Genomic DNA, 12539 nt, shown 5'->3' on the forward strand with positions numbered 1-12539 from the left:
GAAGAAGTGCACTCCTAAGTTTGACAGTGTTAAGATTTTATATCGCCACAAAGAGAAGATAATGAGAGAGATAGTGGAATCGTATTTTATTTCAACGGTCAATATGTGTGTCAGCAAGACTTCTCTTGCTCTTTCAAGCAAAGAGGTGTCTTTTTTAAGTTATTTTTTAAAGTAATTTTTATGCAGCAGGTGAACCCAGGGGTTGTTTCACGTGACTGTTTCGTTTTCTTCATGTTTGTTTTTCTGGGCCTTGGAGTAAAGGGCTTAGGCTTAGTTCTGAGTCAGCGCTTGTACTGTGGCTTTCTTGTTTCTTGTCCCTTGTCTTCGTGTTCGCGCTGTTTATATTAATAGTAGGGCAAGAGGCAGCAATCCTGGCACAGGGAAGAAAACTAAAATTCTGGAAACTGATGCTGTTAACTCATATATATATATATATATAAAGGACTGTGCTTATATCAAGATAAAGATAGATGGCAACTTTAGGTATGAAGGGTTTTTTTTGCTGCGAGAATTCTTCATAGGTATGGCCAGCTACGCTGCCAACCCTTCTGCTTTACTGCAATTCGAGCAAAGCAGCATGCCAAGCATGCTATCCTGCAACTGTTATCTTCCTCTTACTCCCTCTCAAGGGAACTACCGTGCTGATGACTTACATTACACATTGCCTCTCAAGCTGCTATGCAGTAGCTCCTCAGTGTGCTCACCTCACCCAACCATATGTTGCCCATACCAAAATAAAAGATCTGTTATTCAAGGTCAAAATGAGTCCCCAGATTATTGAGCCATCCAACATTAGACAGGCATGCATCAGTGTTGACAGCATCATGAGAACAGCCAACATGTTTACTGTGTTATTATCATTACAGCTCATGAAGATATACACAAGTAGCTATTGTGCTTGTACAGAAGAATCAAGGCTATTTCACTGCCTGTCCCCCCTCCCCCAATGCTCAGTAAACCAAAACACTCGGAAATGACACTGTTACTTCTTTCAGCCATGATATAACACTCAAACTGCACTACTACTGTCTACAATACATGAAACCAAAAACTGTTTTCTAAAAATAAAATGATGACAGAAAGGAAATATAACACTGAACATACACTTCTACCATGATACAATAACTACAGACAGTCAGCATCACTGTGTTTCTTGCCGGACTTGTGCACGATTGTAATGTCAAATTCTTGCAACCGAAGGCTCCATCGAGCAAGCCGACCCGATGGATCTTTCAGGTTTGCCAGCCAACACAGAGAGTGATGGTCGCTCACGACACGAAACGGACGACCGTACAGGTACGGACGAAATTTCATCACTGCCCACTGAACAGCGAGACACTCCTTTTCGGTAGTTGAATAATTAACTTCGGAACGGGACAAAGTGCGACTGGCGTAAGCAATGACACGTTCTGCACCGTCCTGCCACTGAACAAGGACCGCACCGAGGCCAACGTTACTGGCATCCGTGTGCAGTTCCGTGTCGGCCTCTTCGTCGAAGTGGCGAAGTATTGGCGTACATTGGAGACGGGTCTTGAGTTCCGTGAAAGCGTTTTCCTGGTCGGGGCCCCAAAAGGACGGCTCGGTGTCTTTTGTCAGGCGGGTCAGAGGCTCAGCGATCTTGGAGAAAGTGTTAAAAAAGCGACGATAGTACGCGCAGAGGCCGAGAAATTGACGCAAGCTTCGTTTATCCGCTGGTTTGGGGAATGAAGAGACAGCGGCCGACTTCTCTGGGTCTGGGCTAACACCTCGAGCGCTGACAATGTGGCCGAGAAATTTCAGCTCGTTAAAAGCAAAGTGGCATTTTTCGGGTTTTAGAGAAAGACCGGCAGATCGGATGGCCTCGAAGACAGCGCTCAAACGTTTCAGGTGCTCGTCGAACGTATCCGAGAAAATCACAACGTCGTCGAGATATACAAGGCATGACTGCCACTTCAGACCATCATTCGCTAAAATGTGGCAGGGGCCGAACACAGACCAAACGGGAGCACTTTAAATTCATACAAACAGTCCGGCGTAATAAAAGCGGTCTTCTCACGGTCTCGCTCGTCAACCTGTATTTGCCAATATCCACTGCGGAGGTCAAGGGACGAAAAGTAAGTGGCATGGCGAAGGCGATCGAGGGAATCGTCTACTGCTGGCAGGGGGTACACATTCTTCTTCGTGACGTTGTTGAGGCGTCTGTAATCCACGCAAAACCTCAAGGTTCCATCCTTCTTTGCGACGAGGACAACAGGCGAAGACCAGGGGCTCTTGAAGACACCCGGTAAGAACGCTGACATAGTGGACGTTGGTCATCGGCAACTATAATTCGGTGCTTCGTTAGTGGCGTCTGTCGGACCTTGGAGGTTGATGCAAAACAGTCGCGGAACGAATTGACAAGATTCTCTATGCAGCGTTTCTCACTGGGCAAGAGGCGCGGGTTCACATCACTCTGAATGGCTGTAGGCGTCGCATTGTCGAGGTCTGACGTGTTGGATAAAGCGCACTGGCCTCTACATTCTCCAAGTTCTTCAAAATAAGCGACCGTCGTGTTCGCCGTCAAATGTTGGGGTTCACATGTGAAGTTTGTCACTAGCACTTTGGCTTGGCCACGGACAAGTTCGACAAGGCCCCGAGCTACACAACCTTGTCGAGTTAGAAGCAGTGACATGTTAGCTTCAGCAATGCCACGCGTGCCGGTGCTGTGACCACATTCGACTGTGACGAACTTGTTCGCACGCGGAGGGATCGTTATGTGGTCGTCACAGACGCGCAACATCGTTTTCCAGAAGTCCGTGTTGCTATCAACGGCTCGCTTGGTTGAAAACGATACCATGAGCTGCTCCCGAAGGCCTATAACAGCACCATACTCTTGAAGAAAATCCATGCCGAGAATCAGATCTTTGCAGCACTCTTGTAATACGGCAAATGTGCCAGTAAAAGTAAAACCGCAGATCTCTATGCGGCAAGTGCACATGCCAATCGGCGTCATTACATGACCACCGGCGGTACGCATCATTGGCCCAGACCAAGGCGTCAGAACCTTAGGGAGTGTCGTGGCTAGCTGGCTGCTCATGACGGAGAAATCGGCGCCGGTATCCACAAGTGCGGTCACATCACAACTGTCGGCGGTTACAAAAATTTCCCCGGAAACAATGCGTTCGCATCACGTCGGTAAGTTCATCGGATCGGGTCGCCGCCGCTCGGGCCGTCGCGTCAAATCGTCGGGTGGAGGCTGTTTAACCTGAAACTTAGCGGCGGCCCCACCCCAGGAGGTCGCCGTGTTTAGTTTTCTCGGTGAGGGGACGTGCCTCTGAATTGCCCAGAGGAAGAGTACCGACTGGGCGAAGCAAACCGCTTCGGAGATGTCGATCGCGACCGCCGTTGTGGTGACGTTGGCTGCATCTCGTTAGCAGCCAGGTACTGCTCAATCTCCTGTGGTCTTTCGCCATAGCGGGGTCGAGGCGCGTTTGGTGGAAATCCTCTTAAGCCTATTCTCCGGTATGGGCAATTGCGAAGAATGTGACCAGGTTCGCCGCAATGATAACATAGTTGGGCGTGCGCCACAAGTACGCATTGCTGATAGCGGGACGCTGGTATTGCTGCGGCTCGACGGGGCGCAGATCTTGTTGCTGCTCGACGGGGCGCATGTAGCGAGGCGGTGGTCCGACAACAGGTCGGAATGGATTTGGCTCGGGAGCAGGTCGACGTAAGACATCACTATAAGTCATGATGAATGGCTCCGGTTGTGGTGCTGGTGGGGGTGGTGGTGGCTGCACCTCTCGCCGAATTTCATCACGGATGACGTCCACGGTAGAATAATTCTTTGCAGAGGGAGCATTCAAGTGGATGTTTTGCAGCTCTTCGCGGACAATGCTCCTCACAAGCTCCCGCAATGCCTCGTCCCTGGCTGCTGGCACGGACACGCAGCAGGGTGTGGCCGCTACGCTTGCCTGGCGGCAGTATTGCGTACTCCGTTCCTGCAGGGTACGTTCCATGCTGGTAGCTTCTCTCGCGAAATCTGCGACAGTTCTTGGGGGGTCGCGCATGAGGCCAGCGAACAACTGCTCCTTCACCCCGCGCATGAGGTGCCGTACCTTCGTTGCCTCAGGCATGGTAGGGTCGGCCCGATTGAAAAGTCGCGTCATGTCCTCAATAAACATGGCCACACTCTCATTTGACTGTTAAGACCTTGAACCAATTGCAATCTCTGCATTTTCTTTGCGCGCACTCGAGCTGAATGTTGTAAGTAACTCACGGCGAAAGGCTGCCCAGTTGACAAAGGACGCCTCGCGGTTCTCAAACCACGTCTTGGCCAAGTCTTGCAGTGCGAAGTACACATTCATTAGCTTCCGCTCGTCGTCCCATTGGTTAAATGCAGCCACACGGTCGAAACTGGCCAACCAGTCTTCCGCATCCTCTAACCGGTCACCATGAAATGATGGCGGTGATCGCGGTGCGAGAAGGACGAACGGTGGGGCGTTGCTGGAAGGCTGGCTTGTCTGGCTGCTCGTCGTGGATGTCATATTTCGTAGCGGGGTGGACAGCGGTTCAAACTCAGGTTGTAGGCCTCGCAGGCGACGGCTGGCTTTATGGACAGGAGTCACGTCCACGCGTTGATGAGCAGCGTCACTGACGTCTTCGGGGGCAACGTACATGGGATCTTACCCCGCACCTCCTCCAAATGTCACCAACACACGTAGCAAGCAGCACAACAACCGAGCTGGCACTTTTTTAATCAAGCGAAAATTCGAGAGAGACGAGGATGACGCTTAGCCACGTGCCAAGACATTCGGCCACTTGGTGGCGCCAGAAGATGGTGAGCGGTGTGGCAATATATATATATATATATATATATATATATATATATATATATATATTATAAAAGTCGTCCAGGATCCAGAAATATGTATAAGATGAGGGAGGGGCGCACAAACGAAAACAAAGGTTTATTTCCGACGTTTCGGCCGGGGCCCGGCCTTCGTCAAGGAATGCGCAGAGCAGCCTATGTTTTCCGCTTAAATACATGCGCTATCGAAGGACATGTGACAAGTAGTGACACTGTAATGACAATAGAATAAAATGCGCGTAAAACCACAAATAATACATTGTCAAAGAGGTTATATCATTTCATAATGGCGCGTGTGGCGCTCATGCAGTACATTTTCGGCGTGGCATGCAGATACATAACAGTTCGACACACAATGTCCGCTCACATGCGCACAAGGTAATGATTAATGCGTATTGCACCTTTTAAGATAATACCAAGAATCATACGCAAGATGTGTAATCACCTTTAGCACACAAAATAAATGCAAAATCCAACACACGAGGAGCAGTCGCTAGTGAAGCATACAGAGAAAGATATTTTATATGCTGACATGTAGAAAGTTCAATTCAAGTTTACTGGAGCACTCTTTTGTATTAAAAGCAAATATATGTAAAAACGTAAACATAGCATGTCGTGCACCTTCACTTCAATACTAATCACGCGTCTTGGGAAAAAAAAAAGATATTATCTCTAGGTTTGCATTGAGACCAGAAGTAACTGCATTGAATTTGTAGATTAAAAAGGATTAACGGGCCTCTCTTTCATGATGAGATATAAAACCAGATTCCAGTATTGTGGCTGTAATGTTGTCAAAAGAATGGCCCGGAATCGCGACATTTTTGGAAAGCGGAAGGTTAGGCAAGCTTTTAACATGTGATTTGTGGTTGTTGAATCGTAACCTGAACGGCAGTTCAGTCTGTCCAATGTATTGGAGTCCGCACACAGAACACTGGAGCAGATAGATGACATTGCTACGGTCGCAAGTGAAATCACCTTTTATTTTACAGTAAAAGTCTGGTGACTAGGCACTGCTTCAAACGGTATGGTGACATCCTCGACTGGTTTTCTAAGGTTGAGAAAGTTGATTGACAAGCGCGTCCGGTACCAACTTCATGCGTCCACTTTAAGTTCTTATGTCGCAGCGTCGATTGCTCCGAGAGGCCTTAGACTCGCTTTAAGGCCTGCTACATCTGAAATGTCGAGCCGAAACGCAAATATGTGGAAGGATACTCTAAAGAAAGCATCCTTAGAACTCACGCGAGTTGTCATTGATCATTACCAGTCATCCGATAAAGACTTAACGAACAGGGAACGACAACTGCGTGCTACTCTCGATTTAACACCTTTGCAGTACACTTTATTAGATGAATATCAAGCAAAAAGGACGGCACAAGTGGAAGTTACAAAATCTAACAAGCTGCTGCGTGATAACCTTCGTTCCGCGTTCTCCCCAGAAGTGAACGCCAGTGCTAAAGCTCCGTCCCAAACAAACATTGTCAACATATCAAATTTTGCCTTATCTGAAAAAGAAATTGCATTGCTTTCGCGCTGCTTGAACTTTTGTCCAGCGACAGGCGGGTATAACGAGTTCCAGCTAATAAAAACTTGCAGAACTTCACACGCACTATGAGACTACGGGAGTTTTTTCATGAACGGCCCTCTTCTACGCATATGCCGTCACATTATCAATGGACTCCGCCTACTCAGCGAGATAAATACTTCGACCTATATATACCCGCTGTGCAACAAGACATTCTAAAGGTGTACGAAAAGCGCACTATTTTCAAGCACAACTTGTCTGCAGATGAAAAGAAGGCAATTGATACACTGCAGAACCGGCATGATATTGTTATCAAGCCCGCAGATAAAGGTGGAGCAGTGGTAGTCATGAATAAAACTGATTATATCGCTGAAGCAGAAAGGCAACTTAGTAACACCACGTTTTATAAACGTTTGGACGCTGATCCTGCTTGTAGATATAAAGTTTAATAGACAGCATAGCTGAACTTGTCAAAGACGGAAAACTATTCGAAAAGGCAAGCCACTCCTTAGTACCCCTCAGCCCAATCGCAGGGAGATTTTATCTCTTACCCAAGATTCACAAGCCTGGGCCGTCCAATAGTATCAGGCATTGGAACGGTTACTGAGCCTTTGTCCCGCTATGTCGACAACATAATCAACATCATCCCGCCCACATTTCCGTCATACCTAAAAGACACCAGCCACTTCTTAACAGATATTATCGACCTTGACGTTCCTCATGACTCCCTACTGGTGACGATGGATGTAGCTTCTTTGTAAACTAATATTCCCCATGTAGATGGTATCCGTGCGGTGCTCGACGCATACGTCGATTTATCATTTACAAAACCGGTCGACTCCTCCACTCTGGCAGTCCTGCTCAAGCTCATTCTATAGTTTAATAATTTCGAATTCGATCGGGATCATTTTGTACAGGTGAGCGGTACCTCGATGGGAACCAAGATAGGCCCAAATTACGTCAACATTTTCATGGGACTACTTGAGGACAAATTCATTGGTAGATGTAGCTTAAAACCCTTTTATTACAAGCGCTACATAGATATTTTTTTCATCTGGCACCACGGTGAATCAGAATTTATGTCCTTTATAGCAGGATTCAACAGCGTGCACCCATCCATTTCTTTTACAGAATCATATTCGGCATCGTCGATAAATTTTTTGGACGTAACAGTGTCTTTGTCTGGCACTAACTTGTGACTAAACTTTATAGGAAACCGACTGACAGGCATCAATACCTCCATTTCGAGAGCAGCCATGCAAGGCACTGTAAGACAAGTATACCATACAGCCAAGCACTTCGTTTTAAAAGAATTTGTTCACAAGATTCCGACTTCGTTGACAACTGCGGGAAACTGCGTGATGCCCTAACAAGACAAAGATATCCAACGCAAATTATTGACGACGCAATAAAACGCGCCGATGTAATGGACCGCAAAGATCTCCTTAGCTCACATGAACATACTCGAAAATCACCGAACCCCACTTTAGTGCTAGCCCATTGCGCGTCAGCACCAAATGTTAACGGCATTCTCCGAAAACATCACAATATCCTTATGCAGAGCAGTCGCCTGACCCAAATCTTCCCACAACCACGACTTGCTAACTTCATCTAAAATAACTAACCCTCTTTCAACTGGCTGCCGCCCTGCCAAAAGCCACGTTGTAAGGTGTGCGATCACATGACCACCACTACAGTAGTGAAAAGCACAGTATCAGACTTTTACTGTAAAATAAAAGGTGATTTCACTTCCGACAGTAGCAATGTCATCTATCTGCTCCAGTGTTCTGTGTGCGGACTCGAATACATTGGACAGACTGAACTGCCGTTCAGGTTACGATTCAACAACCACAGATCACATGCTAAAAGCTTGCTTAACCTTCCGCTTTCCAAACATGTCGCGATTCCGGGCCATTCTTTTGACAACATTTCAGCCACAATACTGAAATCTGGTTTTATATCTCATCATGAAAGAGAGGTCCGAGAATCCTTTTTAATCTACTAATTCAATGCAGTTACTTCACGTGTCAATGAAAACCTAGGGAAAATATCTTTTTTTTCCCAAGACGCGTGATTAGTATTGAAGTGAAGGTGCATGACATGCTATATTTACGTTTTTACATGTATTTGCTTTTAATACAAAAGAGTGCGCCAGTAAACTTGAACTTTCTACATGTCAGCATATGAAATATCTTTCTCTGTATGTTTCACTAGCGACTGCTCCTCGTGTGTTGGATTTTGCGTTTATTTCGTGTGCAAAAGATGATTACATATCTTGCGTATGTTTCTTGGTATTATCTTACTGTTATGTATCTGCATGCCACGCCGAAAATGTACTGCATGAGCGCCACACGCGCCATTAATGATATAACCTCTTTGACAATGTATTATTTGTGGTTTTACGCGCATTTTATTCTATTGTCATTACAGTGTCACTACATGTCACATGTCCTTCGATAGCGCATGTATTTAAGCGGAAAGCATAGGCTGCTCTGCGCATTCCTTGACGAAGGCCGGGCCCCGGCCGAAACGTCGGAAATAATTCTTTGTTTTCGTTTGTGCGCCCTTCCTCATCTTATATATATATATATATATATATATATATATATATATATATATATATATATATATATATATATATATATATATAAGCAGATAAATGAAGGGGAAATGAGGGTGCTCGTTATTATACATGACGGAAAGAAGTCAACAGTCGGCGAGGCCAAGGAAAGCATTGGGGATTATGTTTTGTCTTCTTTTTATTTTTACTTGGATAATCACAGAAATGAGTATGTAATCTGCTTATTGGAAAGATAATTAAACACAAAGTAGAAGAAAAAACAACGTGCTGATGGTGGGGACCGAATGCACGACCTCCGAATATCGCGTCCGGTGCTCATCCAACTGAGCTACATCGGCCGCTGTCTCCCCTGCTACTTTCTCGGGTATTAATGTTGTCTGTATACGAACCTTGAGAGTGTTCACCAGCGCCACCTTCTACCATAGCGGCGGACGTGGAACGTCCTGTGTTACCGCCAGCGTCACGGTGATCAAGAGCGAGGGCGAAAGCTGTGCTAGAACCCTCTTACGCTACCTATGGCTTCAAGACTGCCAGAACCGAGACCCCCGTAAGCTACAAGCCGATAAATGAAGGGGAAATGAGGGTGCTCGTTATAATACATGAAGGAAAGAAGTCAACAGTCGGCGAGGCCTCGCCGACTGTTGACTTCTGTAACGTAAGAGGGTTCTAGCACAGATTTCGCCCTCGCTCTTGACCACGTTCTATGTGACGCTGGCGGTAACACAGGACGTTCCACGTCCGCCGCTAAGGTTGAGGGTGGTGCTGGTGAACACTCTCAAGGTTCGTACAGACAACATTAATACCCGAGAAAGTAGCAGGGGGGACAGTGGCTGATGTAGCTCAGTTGGAAGAGCACCGGACGCGATATTCGGAGGTCGTGGGTTCGGTCCTCACCATCGGCACGCTGTTTTTTCTTCTACTTTGTGTTTAATTATCTTTCCCCTAAGCAGATTACATTACTCATTTCTGTGATTATCCAAGTAAAAAAAAAGACAACATAATCCCCAATGCTTTCCCTCGCCTCGCCGACTGTTGACTTCTTTCCTTCATGTATTATAACGAGCACCCATTTCCCCTTCATTTATCTGCTTGTAGCTCACGGGGTCTCGGTTCTGGCAGTCTTGAAGCCATAGGTAGCGTAAGAGGGTTCTAGCACAGCTTTCGCCCTCCCTCTTGGTCACGTTCTACGTGACGCTGGCGGTAACACAGGACGTTCCACGTCCGCCGCTATGGTTGAGGGTGGCGCTGGTGAACACTCTCAAGGTTCGTATACAGACAACATTAATACCCGAGAAAGTAGCAGGGGGGGCAGCGGGCGATGTAGCTCAGTTGGAAGAGCACCTGACGCGATATTCGGAGGTCGTGGATTCGGCCCCCACCATCGGCACGTTGTTTTTTCTTCTACTTTGTGTTTAATTATCGTTCCCCTAAGCAGATTAGATTACTTTTTTGTGTGATTATCTAAGTAAAAATAAAAAAAGGCAAAACATAATCCACAATGCTTTCCTTGGCCTCGCCGACTGTTGACTTCTTTCCTTCATATATATATATATATATATATATATATATATATATATATATATATATATATATATATATATATATATATATATATATATATATATATATATATTTGCACTCTGCCTGGATACCGAGGTGTTGCAAATCGCATACGGTGACATCATCGAGAGGGGCCAGCTAGGAGCCTGAAATGGATATCCACAACATGGTGGCTCGCGCGTTGTGCACGTATTGCATTTCGTTTTCTTCTTTGGAATGAGGACTTCTAAAAGCGTACCATGCCCTTCAAAAATGAGAAGGGTGCAGTGCACCAGAAACTGGCAGACTAGGTTTCCAAATTAAGGACATTTGAACCTTTCCAACATGTGTGCATGCTGTAAAAGCACAGTATTTAACTGGATTTACTAGGGCAGCTTACACATTTATTATGATTGCATATGTGTACAAAGCACTATCAGTAATGTAATGACTAATCTATTGCAGAACTTATTAGAATGTACAACCTTTTCTTTTATATCCTTTTATTCTCTGAGGAGAGAAAACATTAAGAAAAAAACACTACATAGGGTATTTTGTCTCAAGGTATGGAGGTGACTTGTGGTGGTACTATTTTTGCAGTATGCTAGACATTTGAGTCAAACCAATGTGGACTGGAGCTTTGTAAATCCCGAGATTGCTCTTTCACAGATGTCTCTCTTCTTTTCATTCTAGAAAATATTATGTGGCCTACCATCAGTTTGCAAGATGGATTGTGGGAGAGACTGAAATGGAGAACAATGAGGGATCCCTTCAAGTGCGGTGACCATGATTAGGATGACGTTTCCATCGGAACGCTACACTGAGTTAAATGTCCTGTTAGGGGTAAGAAAAATAAACTAGTTTTTTCAAGCTTCATTTGTTTATACAGTGCACAGCTTGCAGCACGGATTACAGCATGTGGTACTGCTAAGCCGAAAAGCCAATAGTATGTCAGGCAAAGACAGAAAAGGGCAACAAAGATATACAACTTTTGAAACACATTTTTTTAGGGCTCTTATTTTTGGTCTTGCACTTTCCGGAACCATGACGCCAAACTACAACACCATATTGCAACACCGGGAAGAACCAAAAAAAGCAAATGCTTCCCCTGTGGCCATGGTAATGGCCATTTTTTAAATTCTCCTAAGCAAAACAGTGCGCAGGGTGACGGAACAGAGTCATGAAGACAGGAAGCGTGGCTTCTATCACTGTCAACATTGTCTAGAAGTTTTCACAAATAGGAATCTGTGTTCTTGTCACCCTGAGAGATGGATAGAAATTTAAATCAACACATGTGATCTGAGGAGATGGGCACCAGTTACAAAGCTATCGTTGAAATTTTCTGTAGAAGCACATACAAAGAAACAACAGAAAGAGCTTGTGAGCAGAGTTGTATCCTCACAGCCGCTACTTTAATGACGTCCAACCAAAGATTGGTGATCTTATCAAAAGACGCATGCAAAATTTCCTGGAGTATGTATAGCAGCGAGACTTGCATCAGAAAAACAGTTTACGTGGCAGTTTGCCTAGATATATGACCGATAAAAGATCTTCCTTTTAGCAAGCCAGTTTCAGAGAGGGCCACAATCTGGACCACAGGTTTTGTTCAAGAATATTTGCAGTTCATGTTCGTCCCAGCACAGCTGCACTGCATTACAACTGGCACATTTAGCTGATTTTGACTTCTGCAAAGTTCAACAGGGCCATTTACAGCACAACAAGCATTGCTTTCTAAATGCTAATCATTAACTACAAGAAAAGCACAGCTGTAGGGAGTTGGTTAAGCTTCTAGGTAATATCGCTGGACATATGAACACAGGGCTCCGAACAAAATATAAAGGAAAGAAGGACAGATCTTCATTTCTGAGCTCCGCAATTTGCACGCCATAATCCCTCACAACGTCGAAGAAAGATGCTGACTGGGACACACTGGACCACAGCAGATTGTTTGCATGCGACTTATGACGTCTTGCAGTGGCCTGGTCCCTCAAGAACACGAACATTTTTGCTACAGCAGTTTGAACTTGTTTGCACTTAGGGGACAGTGGAGACTGGATCAAATGCAGTTG

General features: G+C 45.4%; 1 protein-coding gene across 2 annotated transcripts in view; it reads left to right on the top strand.

The window, feature by feature from the left end:
- The window catches only part of LOC146193440 (uncharacterized), a 115073-nt gene that overhangs the window by 46296 nt on the left and 56238 nt on the right, over positions 1-12539 (top strand). The window lies entirely within an intron of this gene.

The sequence above is a fragment of the Amblyomma maculatum genome, chromosome 4 (genome assembly GCF_055883805.1).
Source record: "Amblyomma maculatum isolate TAMU_Amacu chromosome 4, ASM5588380v1, whole genome shotgun sequence".
NCBI classification, from domain to species: Eukaryota; Metazoa; Arthropoda; class Arachnida; order Ixodida; family Ixodidae; genus Amblyomma; species Amblyomma maculatum.